The sequence below is a fragment of the Pteropus alecto genome, unplaced genomic scaffold (genome assembly GCF_000325575.1).
Source record: "Pteropus alecto unplaced genomic scaffold, ASM32557v1 scaffold146, whole genome shotgun sequence".
NCBI classification, from domain to species: Eukaryota; Metazoa; Chordata; class Mammalia; order Chiroptera; family Pteropodidae; genus Pteropus; species Pteropus alecto.
In genome coordinates this window covers 14,707,545-14,728,474 of record NW_006442107.1, presented here as the reverse complement: position 1 = coordinate 14,728,474, position 20,930 = coordinate 14,707,545, and the positions used below count along the sequence as shown (strand labels likewise).

Sequence of the window (20,930 nt, the reverse complement as noted above, 5' to 3'; positions counted from 1 at the left end):
TATGGGGGGAAACATGGGATGATTTGATCCCACTATTTTATTCTTCATAGATACACATTCACTCAAGTGGAGAATGACCATCAATGTCAGCAAAACTGGCAAATTTTCTTGTGCTGATGAACCTTATTTATTAATGGTTGGTGTAAAGGTATATTCAGGATGGAAGTATTTCCCAGCCTCTCTGTCACAGAAGAGTTTAAATGAGCAATGCCTGGAGTAGCCGACCTGGCTAGATCATAAAGTGAGCTTGACAGGCAGAGAAACAGAATTTTTCACTTAGAAGTGTCTCTCTACATGATAATATTGTAAAATAACAACAATAATGCTTCTCCAAAGAGTCCACATATAGCTGATACCTTCCTCCATCTAGTAATCTATGTTCACTCCCTACTATAACTAGACTTTTCAGTTTTTATCCATTGCCCCACCCCCTCAAATGGATCCCTATGGTAGATAGACATTACTCCAGGAGTTTTACTTTCCCATTCCTTCTGAGTACATACCCCTTAAAGTTAGGTAATGACCATGTGACTTTCTTTGACCAGTGAAATGTCAGAAGTGATCTGTGTCACTTCTGGGTGAAAGCATATAAGGTTTGATGTGCAGTTTTCCTTACTCTCCCTTGCCATGGTGCTCATGGAGAGGTCACAGGCATGAAGCAGGCTAACGTGATGAGTCATCATGAATGCTGCCCTGGAGACTTGGAGACTTTGTATGAGCAGAAAATTAACTTCTGTTGTATTTAGCCACTGAGATTTTGGTGGTGTTTGTTACAGCAGCATAATCTAGCTTACCCTGACACAGTCTCTCACAAGCTCAGTTCACACTGTTCACCATTTATGCAGCAGTCCACAGCTTCATATGTACATGCTATTACCAGTAAGTTGTATTTACACATGAGATGGCCCCAGTCACTATTGAGGCAAAGTCTCACAGAAATATCTGGGAACAGCAGAAAGGTAGCTAGGATAATCATAATGTGTTTCTCATCTCCTTGCTAGGTCCCTGAATTAGCACTGAGGACTGCCGCATGCAAATAACTATCTCAATTTATTACTAAGAGGTATCAGTTTTATGGGAAGAGGGAGGAGTGTAATTTAGAGCACAGTGAAACTTCTAGACTAGGGAAATTCAGTGGAAATGCCTAGTAATTGGTAATGCAGAGCTTGGAAACAGGTTAAGAATGTAGGTGTAGACTTAGAGGTAATCTTCAGACACTTGAAAATGAAATATAAGACATGAAAAAATTTCCAAAGAAAATGACAGAAAGTAAGAAAACTAAAAAACCAAGAAACATATTTAGAGGGCAGAGAGAGGAAAAGCAAGGAAGGGAGATATGAGAACTATAATGACAATACCCATTCATTCTGAGAGCTAAGAATACCATATCTTCATTAATAAATTCATTGAAATTTCAATTTCAAGGTTTTTAATGAGGATAAAAAATGTATTACTCCTTAACAATCCATTTATGCTCTCAGATATTAAAATAGATTATCCATCCAACAGGCAGCTGGACATTATCTGTAATAAAAAGCAAAATGATTTTTTAATTCACTGCCCCAGAACTAATTTATCAAGATTTAAAGTTTTGCAGAAGAAACAGAACTTTTTTTTTTTTTTTAATATTTCAAACCTCTATTAAACATATTTTGGGATTTGTTTTCTTTGCAGTTTGTTTTGTGGGATTTTCTGGTTAAACCTGAAAATTACCTTTAGTTGTTTTACAGATCCAGTGCTATATGCTGACAGGACAACTGACAAAAAGAACAGATAAAAAAATTCTAAAAAATGTTCAAATGAAAATAGCTTTTACATGGTGCTGAGAAAGAAAACATAGGTACTTCTGTTTCAGGAAGTTTTCACATTTTGATCACAGATTGCTTTTTCAAGCCACTTTCACTACTGGAAATTCCCTGATGGTATAAACTATCTAGTTCACTGGAAACAGTGTTCTTGCAAACACCTTTTGGTGCATTAATCTTTTTTCATGCAGAGATCAAGTTCTCCCAGTACTGAGAGCAGTCAGAGCAGCCCCCGGCCTATCAGCACTTCTGAATGCAGATCCATAATCTTCCATCAAGCAAGGTTCCTGCTCAAAACAGAACTGTTAAACATGCACGATTTGCTCTGCATTATAGTCATTCATTTGTTCAACAAACTTTTTCTACGTATCTGTCCCAGGCTAGGCACAATGAGGGTGCAGTTGTCATTCTTGGGCTGTCTGCATTAACCCCTGTGCCCATTTCACACACTACTCCCCCTGTGAGTATATTGGACTTTGTGCCAGCTTTCTTCCTGCAAAGATGACCCAAAAGTTAATTCATTAATATTTTCTAAACCCTATATATATGTGCTAAGAACCACACTAGGTGCTTCAGATGGGTTTTCCAATTTAATTTTCAAGATTGAGGTAGATATTGGTATCATTCCTATTTTACACCTTGGGAGGCTTAAATGTTAAGAAACTTGCTTAGAAAGACCCTCTGTGCCAGAAGGAAAAGAGCTCTGAAGACTTCCACATGGGTGAAGATGACATTTCACTTCCATTCATAACTCATGGGTCAAAAACAGTCATATGGCTTTACCCAATACCAAGATTGTCATAAAATGCACTCCAACTTTATACCTGGAAAGGGGGAGATGGGAAATATTTGGTGAACTGTATCATCGATATTTTATAATACATTTTAACCTATATTGAATGGCACATACCAAATTTGAAATAAAAGTATGTATGACTTTTTTGTAGGTTAAAAAATTAATTAATTAATTAAATATTCTTGAATTAAAAAAAATAAAACTTGCTTAGGGTCATTAAGTGGTGCAGTCAGGACTCAAAATATGTTGACCAATGCCAGATTGGGTACTCTACGCCTGGGTGCTCTACGCCTCGATGCTCAAAATATGGTCCTCAGACCAGTAGCACTGATATCACATGGGAGTTTGCTAGACATACAGAATCTCAGGTCCAACCCCAGAACCACTCAATCAGAATTTGGTTTTAACAAGGCCTCCTGATGATCCCTCTGCACATTAAAGTTTTGGAAGCACTGTGCTAAATCACTCTGATATGCAGACTTCACTTGAATGGGGAGATGGAGACAGTCTTTCTTCTGAATTGCAATATGGGGACGGGGCCGGAGAAGGTGGGTATATATGTATGTGTTCTCCCAGTGCAAAAGGAAGGGTTCAGACTACAGGTTCTTGCAGTTTCCAACACTGGTGATCAGCAAGGTTTGGGATCTTTTCCAAAAGGAGCAGAGACTGAGCTGCATCTTGAAGCCAGAACATTTTCTCAATTCATTTCATTCAAAATAGGTTCTGTTCCAAATGGACACATGCCCACATCAATACTCTGGAGTTAGCTTATCCAGCCTGGATTCCATTTTCCAAATAGAATCCAAATATCAACAGCACCAAAAAGCAGATTTGAAACCTCAATAAAACTTGCTATTATAACCTTGTTAATCATTATTGTTCGGTTCAGAATTGCCCAGTTTAATAATGTTTATGACAAAACTAGTTTGCCTCTCCATTATCAATTGTTCCCCGGTATGAGTAAAAACAATTGGTGTAAAAAGCAGATGCGCGTCGCTTGATGTGCAGGCTTCCCAGTAACAGGTATTTAATTAATTGTGTGGCGTCTCCTTTTCAAGACTCTTCTCCAAGCGGCGCCGGCCACCTCCCTCTCGGACGGGGCCTAACAGCCCAGCTCATTTACCGAGCTAGCACTTCATCCCATGTTACCAACTCACCCTGGCTTCCTAGGGTCCTAAACAACGAGCCACCTTCCAACTGACCCGCTGGTGGGTCACCCCTGACCTTCCTGGGCCTCCCCTCGGCTGGGGTGCCCACCCTGCAACCCTGGAAAGGGGTGGTGGCGCTGGCCCGGCTCTCTCGGGTGGACTAGCCCAGCCGCGGTTGTGGCAGACGGCGAGTCACGTGTGGCAGTGGGGGCGGAGCGCAACCCGCGGGGTGGGTGGAGAAAACAAAGCCCCCAGCTGTCAGTAGAGGAAGGAGGCGACAGCGCCGGAGCAGGTGAGTCAAGTGCATTTAAAGCGGTACCGCCCTGGCGCGCCCCGACACCCCCAGTCTTGACGTGGTCCCTTCTAGGCCAGGCTCTGGCCTCGCCTCCTCTTGCCGCCGTGTGGCCGCAGTTCGCTGGTGGCAGAGCCTGCAGGACCGGGGGTCTCCAAGCCCGGCAAGAAGTTGTGCAAGGGTCTGCACCAGGGCCCCTGGTGTGCACCCGCCGCTCTCCCGCGGCCCGCAGCTCTCCTTGGGGCCCCAACGCTGCGCACCCCGGGAAAGGGGAGGGAGTCGGGGCTGCCACGCTGGCAGAAGCAAAGTGGCCCGGCTCGGGTGAGGGCCGGAGCTGTCCAGGTCAGGGACACTTGGCGCTGGTGAAGAAGGGGGTCTTGTGGGTGCGCGCCCGCAGCGCACGGACCTAGAGACGTCAAAGTTGGGGCACCGGGACTGAGAACCGGTGGGCACTGGCCAGAACTGCGCGCTTCGGAGCAGACCAGGAAGTGCAGCACAGCACACTGGCGCCAGCCGGCGGGGGAGCAAATCCTGGACCCCTAGCCCTGCTGACACCCCCGGCGCTTCCCCTCGGGCGGAGACCAGCCCTGCCACTGCCCACTGACTCAGGATTCCTCTCGTCCTCCAGGCGCCCGAGACTCGGGGAGCTGGGTTGGTGGGAAAGAGAGGGAGTTATTATTTTGAGCCTAAGTGGTTATTCTGCAGGGAGCACCCTGCGCGCAGAGCGAGGGCCACTCAGCGACTCCCGACTCTGCTTTGGTAGGAAATTCTTCAGTCCACCCTTAGAAATACTGTACCGAGGCCAGAAATCCCACAAAGGGCTGAAGGAGGAGTGGGCACAGAAGGACCCTCCCCTCTGAACCTGGAGCGCTCAGAAATGCAGACTTTCAAACCCCCAAAAGCCAGTTGATTCGGTCATCCCTTGAGTCACTTTGCCAGTCCCGTGCCAAAGGCCGCCCAGCGCAGAGGGCAGAGCTTTAAACTCGGAGGAAGGGGCGTTGCAGCCATTTGATCAGGAGGAGCCTTTGTCTTAACCCCCAGTCCCCTTCTGCTAGTCCTCGCCGGGTCAGTAGCGCGTGGAGTAATTAATGTTCCGAATATTAGCCGTCCCTTCATCTCTGCACCAGCCAACACTGCTGTCCCCTCCTTGCGGGTATTCTCCATCACTTGCTTACGTCCTCTTTTCAAAAAACAAAACAAAACAAAGGAACATGGTCCAGACCCGCTGGGCCAGAGGTCACTAAACGCACTATAGTGCAGTCACGTAAAATCAAGGGTTAAGCGTTCAAACCTGCACCCGCCCGCCCTCGAGAAGTCGGAGGAACTTTCTGGATTAGCATAGTATCTGCCCTGGGGCTGCGCTGCGAGGCGGCGGTTCCATCCCAGCCGAAGTGAAGCGTCCAGTCCCGTCTTGATTGAGTTTTGGACGCAGCACCTGCTTCTAATCTGAAAGGACCCAAGGCTTACAACTTTGCGGAACAAGACACTGTGGAATGAAACAGAACAGAGATCAAAAGGTAACCAAAAGAACAGCAACGTTTAAGATGTTTCTCTTGAACGCTAAATCTAGCTATGTTTTTAGCAAGCAAAAGGGGACCGGTCCTTATCTAGCCAGTGTCGCTACTGCAAACGTCCCATTGCTTTGCTAGCGTTCTATTCTGCCAAACTAATTAAAATAGCGGGCTATGGGTCAGTAGCTCTCCAAGATCAGAGGTCTGGGAGCCCACCGGTTTAGGTTAAGCTTAACTGGTAGGTTTCCCTTGCGTGGGAAGAGCGATGCTTCTCCAAAGCACAGGTTTCCCAAACTTTGCTGCCTAGTAGAATCACCTGAGGAGCTTTGAAAATTCCTGATGTCCATCTCTCATCCCCATCCACTTAAATCCCCCTGTTTGGAGATAAGAGCCAGGCAGCAGTATATATTTTTTAACTCTCTGAGTGATTCATTGTGCAGCAGAATTTGAGAATCACTGACTCAAAAGAATAGTTCAGTGGCCAGCAGCCGCAAGCGTTGCAAGACAAGATGCCACTTTAACTACTTGGATGGGTGGAGGTAAAGACACTGAAACTGGGGTGCCGCTGAAGAACGCCCTATTGAGGGGGACTGTCTTCCCGCAGCTTGGCTGGCAATGGTATCTGCCATGTCGTTTTTCACCCTCTCTGCCTAGGGTCTGGTTCTTAGTGGAAAGATCAAAGTTCACTGTCAGTGCCTCGTTGCTGCACGGTAGTTAAGGAGACAGGTAGAAACTTTCCTTCCCGTGATGACTCAAGTGTAGCAGGCAGTGGGGAGACCCAGCTGAAACTAACTCGCGGCAGTCTGGTGAGTCAGCAGCAGGCTGCACTCCAAGGCGGAGCCCGGGAATAGGAAGTAATTATAAGGAGTAGCTTATTGACACGCACAGACGCCACTCCTTTGAAAACACATTTGAATATCTGATCAGGATCTCTTTGCTTGTAGGAGTCGCTCGCTCCCTTTTCCAGCTCCCATTTTGCCTTCAAATAATGCTCTCCTGCTAGAAGGAAATACAAAGCCAATTAGGCATCTTGTAATTTCCTTGGTGTTGAGGCATATAAAAAATCTTGGAAAAGTGTGAACTGGTTTGGGTTATTTCAATTATGTGAAGTAGAGAGGATAAATTTGCAATATATAAATTTTGAATACAAAGTCAAATGCTGTTTGATTACACATTCAAGGGTGGATTAAAGGATCTGTTTAAATAGAAATGGTTACAGCTAACATTTTATATGAAATTTTATGTTTGCTATTAACCAAAGGTTTCCTGCTTAAAAAAAAAATATTCTCAAGGGATGAGCCTAAATAAGATGATCTGTTTAAAAATGTACACAAGTTTATTAAATAAACTTAATTTTCTTATTTTTATTGCTTTTACCTTTAGTTGTTATACCTCTCCTTTCTTCATTATTCTTTATATCAGCATGACTCTCTGCCATTGCCTAAATGCTTTCTTCCCCATTTTCAGTTTCTTTAAGAAGCAACAGTGTCTGACACATAGCAAACTTTCAATACTGTCAGCTATTGAACTTTGAACTTCTCGTAGCACTTATTTACCCTGCTTGATATTCTGTTATCTCTTAGGGGCCTGTGTGTCTGCAGCTCCCATAGCACAGAGCACAGGGCCTTTCATGTTATCAATGTTGCTTTTTTGTGCTGAACATTATCAGGCAGTAGGGTGAACATTTGTAAGCAAAGCTTCCTGAGTACATTCAGTTTTGTTATTTTCACAGACAGACATTCTGAATATGTAGGAGCCAAAGTTTGTTACAACTCTTAAGGGCTATAAAATGGCAGCTCCTTTGTTCACTTACATTTTTACACAAAACAATGTAGCATTCTGAGCATAACCAACAATTGTTATAGTACTTTAACCACACTCTCCATGGGCCCAAGATTCACATAAGGAAAGTTTACTCTCTCTACCCATTATTATGGAAAACAATACATATCAAACTATGTAGATGTCTAAAGGAATTTATTAAGCTAGGAGAGTTATTTCAGAGCAGGACAAATAGCAAGTTAATAATTAACCAGCTTTTATTGTCATCTGCCTACTGCTTTCATTAAGATAGCACACACAAGTACATTTAATAGCCATCATATTTAAAAGTGGGAAGTTGGATGTATTCTTTGACAAACAATACCAGAAAATATATGTTAATAAGAATGTCCAAAGGCCAAAATGATGTAAATGCATCTATTCTCATTTCTGTGTAGCTTAAGAGAGGGACAGGGAGGTGCACTTCTGAAATTCCAACCACTTTTGCGGGAGGTATAAGATACCGAAAGACTGAATGAAATGTAGACTAGAAAAATGGGACTAATCAGACAAATCGGAAACTATTCCTCTGAGAATGGTATGTACTTAGCTCTGTAATGTTTACAAGTAGGACAAAAGGGTGAGGTAGAAAGAAACGGTGTCATCTCAATTTTAGGAGCTCTGAAGTTTTTGAGAACAGATGAGAACCACCCAGTCTTATTACCTTAAATTTATACAACCCTTTGGTTTTATGAACATATCAGGGCCTAAACATAATTCCCATGTGCCAGAGAGCACAAGAAAGCCCCAAAATTATGTGATCTTCTAAAATGGCAATGCCAAGGCAAGGAACTTGGGGTTGTGACTCTTTCCAGAGTCTATTATTTCATACTGCTTGTTTCTTGAATAGGTTTTGATGTAATCTTGCCTGGAGACATTAGCAAGACAAGCTCAGTTCTAATTATCTCCTCCCTCTTTAACATAGGAGAAACTGTTCACATACATCATGCTCTCACTGACTTTATTCTTAAATAACCTTTGGACTAGGCCAACCTCAAACATTCTGAACCATGGTTAGCTTCTTATTTAGATAACCAAAGTAAAAAGTTTCTAAATCTTTGCCCAAGTCATAGAAGCATAAGCTCTCTTGCTTTAAGGGCCCTTAAAGGTTAATGCCACCAGCCAACAAAAGCTTAAACACCCTGTCCAGCATCTCTACTAAATATTCCTCCGACTTATGCCTCCACGTCTCCCTCACAGTACATTCCATCCATCAGAGGCTTTGTGTGGCATCCACCCACTAGAGACCACAAAGATTAAATCTAACTCTTTCACATATTCACCTGCAACCATCCTAAACATTTAAAGTGAATCTATCCTCAATTGGAAGAAATCTGGCTATAGTCTTTCAGATCTGTTCATTGTATAAAATTTTGTTCTGAACTTGCGCTCATAAATTTCCAGAGAGGTATTCAAAATTGTGATTTGTTACACCAGAGCTTTCTAGAAGAGAAACTGGGAAATTTGCTTCCAACAGACCTAATCTAATAATCTGTACACTTCAAAATTGACTGCTGACAAACTTTGTGCAATGACATTCAGCTCAGGATGAGTGGAAACTCATAGCTCCAAGAATTTTGGGCATCAGCAAACAATGGCCTCCCCTCTGTTTTTGTATGGCCCATGAAATAAGATTGGTTTTCATATATTTCTAATGGTTGAAAGCATTAAAAGGAAAAACTATTTGGGGACACTTAAAAATTACATAAAATTTAAATTTCACTGTACAAAAGAAAGTCGATTGAACACAGCCATACTTATTTGCTTACATCTTGTCTAGGGCTGCCTTTCTGCTACCTACCTCAGCAAAGTGGAATAGTTGCACCAAAGACCACATGGGCCACAAAGCCTAAAATACCGACTTACTGTTTACAGACAAGGTTTGCAGACCCTTGATTTATACCAATTTGACATGTTTCAGGGTTTATTTATTTGTTTGTTTGTTTGTTTTAGGTGAGGCAACCCTTGGTTCACCTCATAGATTGCAAGGACCTTGTCAGTTTACAATCCCTTATTTTTTAGGCCTGTAGCACCTGTCTTCCTAGGTGGTCTCCCATCCAAGTAGTAACCAGACCCGACCCTGCTTAGCTTCCGAGATCAGATGGGATCCCGCTTGTTCAGGATGGCATGGCCATAGACCATATTTCAGTTTTTAATGAAAATTTGTTCACTTAAAGCCTTAGTCTTTTTTCAGTTTTTTTCTCCCTTTAGAGAAGGGGGAAATAAATTGCTTCCAAACTAATCACTAAGGATAATTTAGTCATACCTTTCTAAATAATATATGAATTTTAATGATATGGTTGACTGTAAAATTTCTGTACCTGAACAAGCCCAAACAGTGCAATACTTATATTGAGCTGTCACTGTTTCCAGAGCTTTAGAAAATGGGGTAACACACCCTTGACAGCAAGCCCAAGATGACACTCACCTTAACTCTTTAGCAATAGCAACTTCCTTTTTCTCCAGCCTATGAGGGCATTTGCATGCTTCTTTGTTTTATATATGAAGGCATAATTTGAAAATTTATTTAGATTTAGGAAATTTTCACTGACTGTCACTTCATACTGCTGCTTTTGGAAATACCATTACTCTCCTAAAGTTTATATTTAAGGTAAATTGCTTGCTACTACTTATAAAGGCAGTGGTCATTAAATAATAAGCAGATATACATATAGTCAGTTATATCACTACAGTCTGACATTATGCCATGGACAATTTAGTTTGAAATTTCCAAATTCAAAAACAGATCAGATTATGATCCAGAAATTCAAATTCTTTGCCTTCTGCCCAAGGCCGGACAGATTATTTTTAAGAGTTTAGAAAAAATATTTGAAAGAACAGTAACTTCCTTGATAGAAACTGGTCTTAATTTTTTCTTGTAAGGGGTGTCTTAAAATTTCCTTCAGTTAAGAGAACTTCCTCTTTTTGATGATTTGTTAATGCCACAGAATATTTGCAAATGACTTTCACTTAGATTTATGGAGCAACTTTAAAGGTTATATTTAACCGGTGTCCTCTGCATCGCTTCCAGAATCAGCGCACCTGCAATTTAGAGAGCCCCCCACCAAAAAGAGTTCCTTTTTCACTAAATCAAACAATGCACTAAAAAAAATGCAATGTTTGAGGTATGCGAGATCAACTAAATGATTTTAAGAAAGAAACAAACAAAAAGTATTTAATCCCATCCTAGTACTGTTGGTAGTAATGGCATGTGGATAACTAACTCCCAAGGTAACTTAACCCTTTAGTGTTCCTGATGGAGTAATTGGGGGACAAGGAGGAAGCGGAACAACTAGAACTAGACTGTATACCCCTGTGCTGACTGGGTCAGGAACCAGTTCAAGTGAAATTAACTTTCCTCCCTTGTCATAATTTAGATTTTACATTTTTACTAAATACATTTTATTTAATATACCTTATGTCATATATATGAATAGTACTTGTAGTTCTCACCGAAGTAGTTCCTAAATTAGGAACTGAGTGGATTTACTATATTTTTAATTGAGTAGGGAATTCATAATTGTCAATTGCTGAAACAGGGGCAAAACACTTAAAAGAATTTTGCTAACAGGCACATTTGGGTTCTAACTTAGAATTAATTATAAACACCAGAATAGGAATGACTTGGTATTTGAAATTGGTAGGAGAAGGAAAAATAAGTAAAAAAAAAAAAAGGCAGCCAGAAAATGAGGCGGTTTCTTTTAGCTTTACTAAAGTATCTGAAATTTTTTATTGGCTGTATACATAAAAGTTAAATCAGAGGACTAGATTACCTTCTTTAAAGTCTGATAAAGTCGGTTTTCAACTGATAAGCAAGAGGTAGAGAAGCCGGCAATCACCTTACACTTTCCTTCCTTCTTTCAAAGATAATCTTAAATCCAATCAACTTGCCAAAATTTGATGTATTAAGAACCTTTCATGATTCTACCCAAGAATCCCCTATTTGCATTTCCCCGCTAAGCTTCTTCAGCCCTCCAAAGGTGGAAAAGAGAGGGAGCTCAAAGAAATACCTTCCTGCTTTGCCCAACCTGGTCCTTCCCAGCAAAGGGAACTATCAATGTTATACTTTTGTAAGCTTAACTTCCAGGTTGGCTTCTATCATGATTCTTTTTAAAGTGTGGTCTTCTGGGTACAAATCTCTTAAAAGGAGTTTCCACAAATCAAGAGCAATAATAACTGAGTGCTCTACGTGCTACTGGCAAGTCCAGAAAGCAATTTTCTGTGCAGCTGGAATATTTAAACAAGACTACCACCGAGTCTGTTAATTTTCTACCCAAGCAAGCACACCTCCGTCTCTCAACACTTCAAGATCAGTTCGAATTTGAGGTGTGCTTTTATCTAGGTAAAATACAGGACACCGGTTAAATCTAAATTTCAAAAAACATTGATTTTTTTTTAGTATAAGTATGATTTTTTTTAGTATAAGTATGTCTCATATATTGCATAGCCTAGACTAATACTGAAAATTTTAATCTTTTAATCTGAATTTAATCTGATTTAATCTTTAAATCTGAATTTCAGATAAACAATGATTTTTTAAGTATAAGTATATCCCATATATTGAATGGGATATACTCATAATAAAAAATTTAATCTTTTTTCAAATTTAACTGGGCATCCCGTTATTTTGGGTTGATGTTGTTAGTTTGGAGTTTTGTTTTTGTTTTCTCTTTTTATTCTTGCTAAATTCTGTAACCCTACACTTATCCCATAATAAATTTCAAAATGACCAGCTTAATAAATTTCTTATCCCATAATAAATTTCAAAATGACCAGTAACCCTACACTTATCCCATAATAAATTTCAAAATGACCAGCTTTCTTCATTTGTAAAATATCTGGTCCAAGACTATATTTCTGAGATAATAAATTAAAATGTCTGAGATGCCTTCATCTATTAAAGAAAAAAATCAAGCCACTATCTGAAATTTTCTGCACAATTTGCTTAGTTAAGAGGGAAAATAAAAGGTAAAGCCAGAACTAGAAAATTAGCAATCTTTTTACTTCCTAAGATATTTTAAGGTACTTTCTATTCTTTTGATAGATGCGTCAACAGGTAAATTGTTAGCTCAAGTGGAGCAGCTTGAGAAACCCATCAACCACGTGGAGGGTGCTAATCGAAATTCACCTAATCATAGGTGATTCCACTGAAGTTCATTCCCAAAATGGTTCTGACGATGCCTCATTAGTCAAGTGTGGTCATAGGACCTGCAGCACCAGCACCGCCTTTGAGTGCCTTAAAAAATCAGAATTTCATGCTGCACCCCAGAACCTCTCAGTCAGAATCTTCACTTTAACAAGATCCATAAGTGATTCATATGCACATTAAAGTTTGAGAAATCCTGAACTAGAAAATTCAGTTTCTCACACAGAAATCGGTCTTTTTGATTAATACCATGTTGAAATAATCTTTAACAAACTCTTTTAATACCTCAGAAGGAATAGTTTCTTTTAATCAAATCTCTTCAGGATATGCAGCTATTGTATTCTATTTTATTCATCTGAAAATCTGAAGTGACCATTTCTAATATTGTTTTACAATGAGCATATATAACAAGACGAATGTAAGTTTGAAAAAGGCTTTCATATGGACTAATGACAGCCTATTATCAATAAGAGTTTGGGTTGTCCTTGATTGATAACCTATAAATTAAGGTGGCACACATCTCCTATCTCTCAGATCACCAGCAAAATCTCCTTCATGCTTCTTCATTTCATGTATTATAACTTACATAAGAATATTCATGCGCCAACACCACACATTCATATATTTGTATCTGTAGGGTCCCCTTAAACTGAATAGAGGGCATGCAGATTGAGCCTATGGCAAATTCCAAACTACTTTTGTGAAATTCTAGGTTTTAAAAAGTTATTAAAAAGGTTCCATAGATTTTAATTCCTTGTAAATTCAAAAACCTCACTTCCTGATGCCAGCCTGCCTATTTTTTAGAGGTTATGGTGTTGTATCATCCAAAGAATTCTGGAATTGGAGCAAGAACGTCAAAAGGCCTGATGTTTAAAATGTTCTGGGGCTGACTGGCTGGGTGACTTTGCAGATGTTACTTAACATCATCCATCAACATCCCTCAAAACAAGTTTTCTCATCTGTCATATGGAGACAATGGAGGCTGGCATTGTCTTACCAGATTCTTGTAGAGATCAAATTGGATAATGTGTCTGGCAGGGTCTTCCTGATGACTATTACGTACAGTGATGATTTGTTTCATGATCTGCTTCAGATAGGGCTGGCAGTTGACTAATTACATGGCGTGGTTTCCTGCAACATGATCAATTTGGAAGAAAGGTGATGTTAATTTTAACAGTTCCATCTATGTACTGGGAATGGAATCATAGGGCCCATATCTTATCAACATGCAATTCGTGTCTATATGTCCCCATGTCCCTGGCAACCACAACTCCCCCTTCTGCTCCTTAGAAATGTAAAGTTTCCTGGCTGTTGGAACAGTGACTTGCTCCAGGACACCAAGCAACAGACTCCTCATCAGGGTTGCCACTTATTGCTCTGTGAAGCCAAAAGACACAAGAGTTGTTTGTTTTTTCCTGCCAGTATTCTACACAATTCCTCCTGCATTTTTCCCCAAGAAAAAATTATTAACAGATTATAAAACATGCTTCCATATTTTTAATTACTCAACTCTTCTAATAAAATTATTCCAGCGATGCCTTGGAATAATATTTCTTCAGTTATTCCATTGATAACACATGCTTTCATGTAGCCATCATAACTACATCATTACATAATTATTATAATAAGTTAGCAAGTAGCTTTGTATTTTATCCAATCACATAATTCCAAATTGGAAGAAGGTGCATAGTCATTTTGTTAAAAGACACCTCAGCACAAATTCCCCCCATCAGAACATGGAGAAGACACTCACCTTTTGATTATTGTTTTAATAAATAAAACATAAATTCATTAGTGAGAATCTGAAAAAGATGAGGGTGGGGCATGAGGGGACATACTCCTAAACTTACCACCTACATGCAACAATTACAAAAACTATTTTTGTGTAGAGCTCTTACTGTCTGTATTCACATTCAATAATTCACATAAAATTTTTCCTTAGCATGTTGAAAATTGTTTCCAGTCTGCTATTTTGAAGTAGCAGGAGACTGGTGAGGGCTTTGGAATCAAATTGTACCCAGAAACAAGACACATCTGTCCTGCAGGACTATTGTTTGTCTTATGCGAGAGGAACCAGAGGCTCCTGGTACTGCTTACCAACAGCTCTCACAATTAGCCACACAGACTACAAGGAATATAATTATATTCAAGAATGTGTGGCTTTTTCCCCTTTCAAGTATTCTGCTGTACTTAACCATCACCATGGACACCATTCTGTGGAATTGTGACTGAATTAGTCAGGTTTATCTCTTGTGGAAGCGTGTATTAGGTTGTCTTTCTGTCCTGAACTGTTTATCTGAGTGTCTGTGATGATGCTATTCATGGTAATTTGCCCAGACCTGGGACCTTGGGTGCGGTTTTGTAAGAGTGAGTTGACATCTTCAGAGTGTGCTTTGTTGAGCAATCCGATGGAGGTGAGCAGTGCGGGATGGGTAGAACAATTGTTATGTTCTATACAATGTAACATCAAGCCTAAGTCTATTGAGTCATTTTCCCATGGGGCTTGTGGCCCATCCCAATGGAAAGAGATTTTTAACAACATATTCTTGTGAGGCTTAGTGGTGTTTTAAGAGTTGCACTTGGAATCTGAAAGCCATGTGCATTTTTTGTTTTCACATTTGTGGGGATTTTTAAAAAATGTTAGTTACTCACCTTGGGCTTTGTTACTATTTTATATGACTATAGTCGAGAGAGTTTTATACTTTTGATTTCTCTGAAAAACTATGCAAATGTTTGTTACCAATGATCATGAGTAGAAGCTAATAGAGATTAAAAAATTAAAGGAGCAAGTCAAAATTATTCCAGATACTAAGAGTTAGAGAAATGATAGTCAAAAAGGAAGCAGCAACATTTACCAAAATATTCAAAAGAACAATAAGCATGAGTAAAGACAAAGAATGGTTGTCTCTAACTAGTCCCCTTATTCAAACAACCATCTTCTCTTAAAATTTTTGCAAATTAGGCAAACATTCTTATTTTTATTATCTTCTTATTCTCAATATTAACAATAAGTCAATTTAAACTGATTGTCAAGGGACTTGGTTCTCATCCCAGCTCTGCTTAAAGCACAATCTAAAACACCTCAATTCACCTATGGCCTCTAGCCGCATTAATAAAGAGTATAGCTTATCTTTACCTATCCTTTCTCCGCAGGAATATCCCAACACTCTGAAAGATGGTGGTTAACCCATCTTTCTTAGAATAAAATATAAAAGAAAATGCAGTAGGAACTATATTTTTTCTTTGGAGAATCCATAAATTTTCAAAATATGAGAAAAATATAATTTTGATACTCCATTAGCACATTGAATTATTTAGTTAAATTGGAATAGGCAGTGGTGATAAAATTCAAACTTCCATTTAACATGTGGACAATGCCACTGTAGCTCCTCAAAATATAAAAGGAGTGTGATTTCCAGCAGAATTTTTTTAAAGCATTTACTCAGAAACGCTCCTGAGCTCACTTTTCTGTGTGCATGTGGTTGTTAGTGTTGGGTCATCTCTCCATCAGGTGGCCTGGGCTGAGACATAAAGAGGTATCTTATCCTGTTAGAGATAAAAGAAGACATGGAAAAAGCAGAACTGCTAACTCAGTCTAGCGGTAAGTTGTATTGTGCTGCTCCAAATACAAAGATAAGAAGGCCTGCATCCCATGGTTTCATGTAGCTACACCATTATTGGACACTAGTATGGCATCTGCCTAAGGCACCAGAGCATGCAAGAACAAGAAGGAAAATAGATTTAAAATACAGGGATTAGACAATGGTTATCCATCTTTTGAGGGAGGTCAGAGCAGCCCTCCATACCCAGGGTCCTAGCAATCCTCTGGCCACTGTCAGTCATACTCAGATCTCACACTTTGCCCTTTGAACATTTTTAATATGTTACTGCATCACTTTGGATGGTCAAAGGAATAACACTGTGAAGACAGAAGGCTTGTAAAGCATGGTTTTCACTGCAGCTCAAATGCTAAATCTGAACCCTGGGTGCTCAAGGTGAATCTGATACCACTCTCTCTGCTGCTTTCCTGTTTCAGGAACATTCTGCTACATTTCATCATCCATCACACTTATGAGGAAAGGAGCCGTTCTGTTCCAACTACTTTATTTTCAAGGATATCTGATTAAAAATGAATAAAAGCATAAGTGAAAACAATTATCAAAAACTTACATAATTAAAATGCATGTGATATTTCTCATGTATGTAATTTGTCTCATGTTTTTTCCTTTTTTTTTTTTTTTAGACTTTTACTTTTGTACATTTAGCATTATGAATATTCTATTTTAGAATAGAAAGGACAGTCTACGCCTGCTATGGGAAGTAGCAGATGGATAAAGGAGGATTCTAAGATGGGAGGGTTAGGCTTAATTTGCATGAAAAGAATTGCCTTTCTATTTTATTATCACTATCACATTAGATAGTTTCTGGGGATTATCCTTTCATAGAAGTCCAAATCACATGACCTATAAGAAGTTTATAACATCATTACTGTTCTTAACATATAGCACCAAAATCCCGTTATTAGCCAGCTACGGTTTTTCAAAAGCCCTTAAACATGCAATGTGGTTCATTTTGTCATTTGCCTTTCTTAGGGAGAAAAATGTTTTGTACCATAATACCCAAGATTCAGTGTAATTTGACCTTTACTTGCCAGATAATGTCATTTGGTTTGGTTTCCCTGGTGTGTGCTCCCCTCTGTGCTTCCTAGCAGGCGTGCCTCTAGTCCCCTGGGGGAGTGGAACTGGGCAGACTCTTGGCCCCCCTCTGCTCCCCCTGGGAAGGTCCTGAGACCACTAATTGAGGAGGTGCTGGTGAAGGCGGAGCTCTCTGGAAGGCTGTTATCAAGTAGTATCAGCCTAAGGATTAATAGCATTTGACCTTCTGTTAATGCTTACAGCTGCTTTATTCCTAGAAAGCTGTGGACCTCCCACACTAAAGAATGTGATATACAACTGGAGTGATTCAATATCTCTAAGTAGCCAAGGGGAATTTGGAATTTAAGCTGTAACTCATTCTGAACATCTAGAGATAGCTTAGTCAACTCCTGAGAGGAAAACCTGGGTTCAGGTCCCAGCGGTGTTGTCTTCTTGGAAACGTTGGCTGGGAGCAGCTGGGGAGGCAGTGATTCTTGTCTTTTTGTGGGGAGAATGTTTTAACCCTGCGTTGATCAGAAGCCTCATTGGCTAAATACATAGCACTAATGAAAGAGAGCACTTTTTCAATGGCATGGCATGACTGGAAATATTTTTACAGCCCTTTTTTTTATTCTGATATATCTCTCATGTGCCTGTGGCTTTCTGGTCAGACAAGAAAGCAGTCTTTGGTGCGGGGAGGAGGTATTATCTAGCTAGCACTGATGTTCTCCTGTGCCTCACACATGAGATGCTAGAATCCCAAGCTTGTTTAAAGAAAGAGGATTTGAAATTTCTAGAGGATGAGGGAAAATGGACTTTTGTAGAAGCAGAGAATGTGCTTTGTTAAAGCGTTTGACCACGTCATGATTCTCATCCTAACAAAGATATTCGGTCTTTTCAGTGAAAACAAAACCAACAAGCCCAAGGAAAGCATCTGGCTTACGGCTCCTCATTTCTGAGAAGCTGCCTAGTGCTCAGAGTGAGAAGGGTCAAGGTCAACATGGTGTCTCCTAGCATGAAGGGAGACTCTGCAAGCTCCTCTTTATGTGGGGGTGATTAAAGTTATGCCTGTACTTCGCGTGTGGCCCAGACTGGAATACAGAACACCTGCCTTCTCATCCAAAAAATCCACCAAAGATGAAATTCTATTCTGGTGCGAATACTAAGATGTGGGAATTTTGGAAATTCATGGCTAGCATGCACTGGACGTTATGAGAGGTCGTTTCCAAAATGCAGAGGTATCAAACTGGTACTTAGAAGTCACTTTTGGTTTTGAGTGTGTGTATTTGTATCAATATTTTGAATTTTAATGAAGGGTTGGGAAGGTAAATATAGGAGAAAGAGGGGATAACAGCAGAGAAAATTCCAAGGTAGGCAAACTCAAACAGCAGAATATTGGCGGTGGTTTCTGAATGCTAACGTCATGCTTAGGATTTTTCCCTTGGACCTGTGCAGTGTGGAGCAAATTCCCCACCCCGTCTTGGCCACTGCTTTGGGGTCTTGTTCTTCTCTGGAGAAGTAAGAAAATAGAAAGGAGTGATCTTGTTCAATCCTAGTTGTGGTTCCATCTCATGGTTTTTTAAATTAAACTCTTTATTTTGAGACAGCTGTATATTGACATGTAGTTATAAGAAACGATACAGAGATACCACATCCTGTAGGTTATATACTGTATGATTTTTTACTGTTGAGTTCTGAGATTTCCGAATTCTAGATACTAGAACGATACAGAGATATCCTTTACTCAGTTTCCTCCTCAATGGTAACATCTTGAAAATCTACAGGACAGCGTCACAACCAGGATATTGACACTGATATACGTTCAAGATACAGAACATTTTCGTCACCACGAGGACCTCTTATGTTGCCCTTTCATTACCAAACCCACTTCCCTCCAGCCCTCACTCCCTTCTTGACCCCTGGCAAACACTAATCTGTCCCATTTCTACAGTTTGCTCATTTCAAGAATGTCAGATAAATGGAATCATACAGTATATAACCTACAGGATTGGCTCTTTTCACTCAGCGTAATTCTCTGGAAATTCACCTAGGTTTTACATATATCAATAGTTGGTTCATTTTTAATTGCTGAGTAGTATTCCATGGTATATTGGATGTACCACAGTTGTTGACTATTAATCTGTCTAAGGCTCTCTGGGTTGTCTCCAGTTTTGGGCCACTGTGAATAAATCTGCTATAAACATGTGTTTTTACTCCTTTGGAAAAATACCTGGGAGTGTAATTGGTAGGTTGTGTGGTAGTTGTATATTTAGTTTAAAAAAAAAAAAAAAGCCAAATGTTTTCTGGGGTAGCTAGGCCATTGTACATTCTCACAAGCAATATATGAATGATTTGGTTTTTCATCAACATTTCATGTTGTCACCGTTTATTTTAGCCATTCTGATAAGTGTATAGTTATACCTCACATGGTTCTTAATTTTCACTTACATAATGGCTAACGATGTTGAATATCAGTTCATGTGCTTATTTGCTAACTGTATATCCTCAGTTAAATGTCTACTTATATCTTTTGCCCATTTTCTAATTGTTTGGTTTTTTTACTGTTGAGTTCTGAGATTTCCGAATTCTAGATACTAGTCTTTTGTCAGGTGGTTTGCAAATATTTTCTCCTAGTTTATGCCTTATATTTACATCCACTTCATATGGGCAAAAGTTCTTGATTTTAATTAAGTCCAGTTTATCAATATCTCCTTTTATGGATTGTGCTTTTCACGTCAAGGCTAAGAAGTCTCTGCCAGGCCCTAGATTCCAAAGATTTTCTACTTTTTTTACTAAACGTTTCATAATTTTACATTTTACATTTATGTAGCAATCCATTTGAGTTAATCTTTCTATAGTGTGAAACTCATAGACAATAACTGCTCTTCATCTGCCAAACACCACAGAAAAAAGTGTTGCCTCTCCTGCCACCCCCGCTAAGGGGAGCCTAGACCGGCCCCTCACAAGACTTTGTCTTATTGAGTACCTTCTCTGTCCCAGAGCAAGAGCTGTCCAGGTGTCCAAATCAATGGCAAAGGCCTGGCTTTCCAGGTTGCATGATATGGATGAGATAAAGATGATAGTCTGTCAGACTCAATTAGAATCTAGACGCGTGATATTGGGCAAACTGCTCCACTACTCTAAGCCTTGTTTTTTTCATTTGTACTAAGATGGTTTTGAGGATTAAATTAGATAAAATATGTGAAATAACTTGTGCATAAATGATTTCATTCTTCTCCAAATGATTTCATTCTTCTCCAAACTGACCCATGACAGCTGCTGAAAAATTAGCAATAGTCTGTTGTCAGAGAACAGAAAAAGGCCAATTGTGTAGAGCCATTCCCACATTTTCTAAGGGCTAATTATCTGGTTTATAGATAAACTAGGAACCTTATGCTCTTGCTTCCCAGCTTGGTGGCCAATGCTTTCATACCCAGCAGCTATGTTACTAGGCAAAGAGCAAATGAAAATGTTATTCTGATTCCGTTACTATTTCTAGAAGGTTGGAAAACTTAGGAAAAGAAACCGATATACGTGGGAACAGATTTTCTTTAAACTTGATTTTTTAGTTTTATCAACTTTCATTAAATTATAGAAATGATGTGAAATACCCATAAAATTGAATTCTGCTATAAAACAGGTAAAGAAATTCTACCTGTTCTATCTGAAGAAAAAATTGTCAGCTTACCTGAGTGCAGTTCTTGAAACCATTCATGTTAAATTTTCTGATTTTTAAAACAAGCCAAATCTTACAAATTACTTTCGCACTTCCTTATG

At 39.7% G+C, this 20,930-nt stretch overlaps 1 protein-coding gene and 1 pseudogene across 1 annotated transcript in view; one reads left to right on the top strand and one right to left on the bottom strand.

The window, feature by feature from the left end:
* Positions 1-3,977: 3,977 nt before the first annotated feature.
* Positions 3,978-20,930, top strand: part of MAPRE2 (microtubule associated protein RP/EB family member 2) — a 128,405-nt gene continuing 111,452 nt past the window's right edge. The window contains exon 1 of the mRNA XM_025038678.1: positions 3,978-4,041. The gene's annotated coding sequence lies outside the window, so the exon portion shown is untranslated. The remainder of the gene's footprint in view (positions 4,042-20,930) is intronic.
* LOC112469399 lies at positions 9,395-9,512 on the bottom strand (annotated as a pseudogene).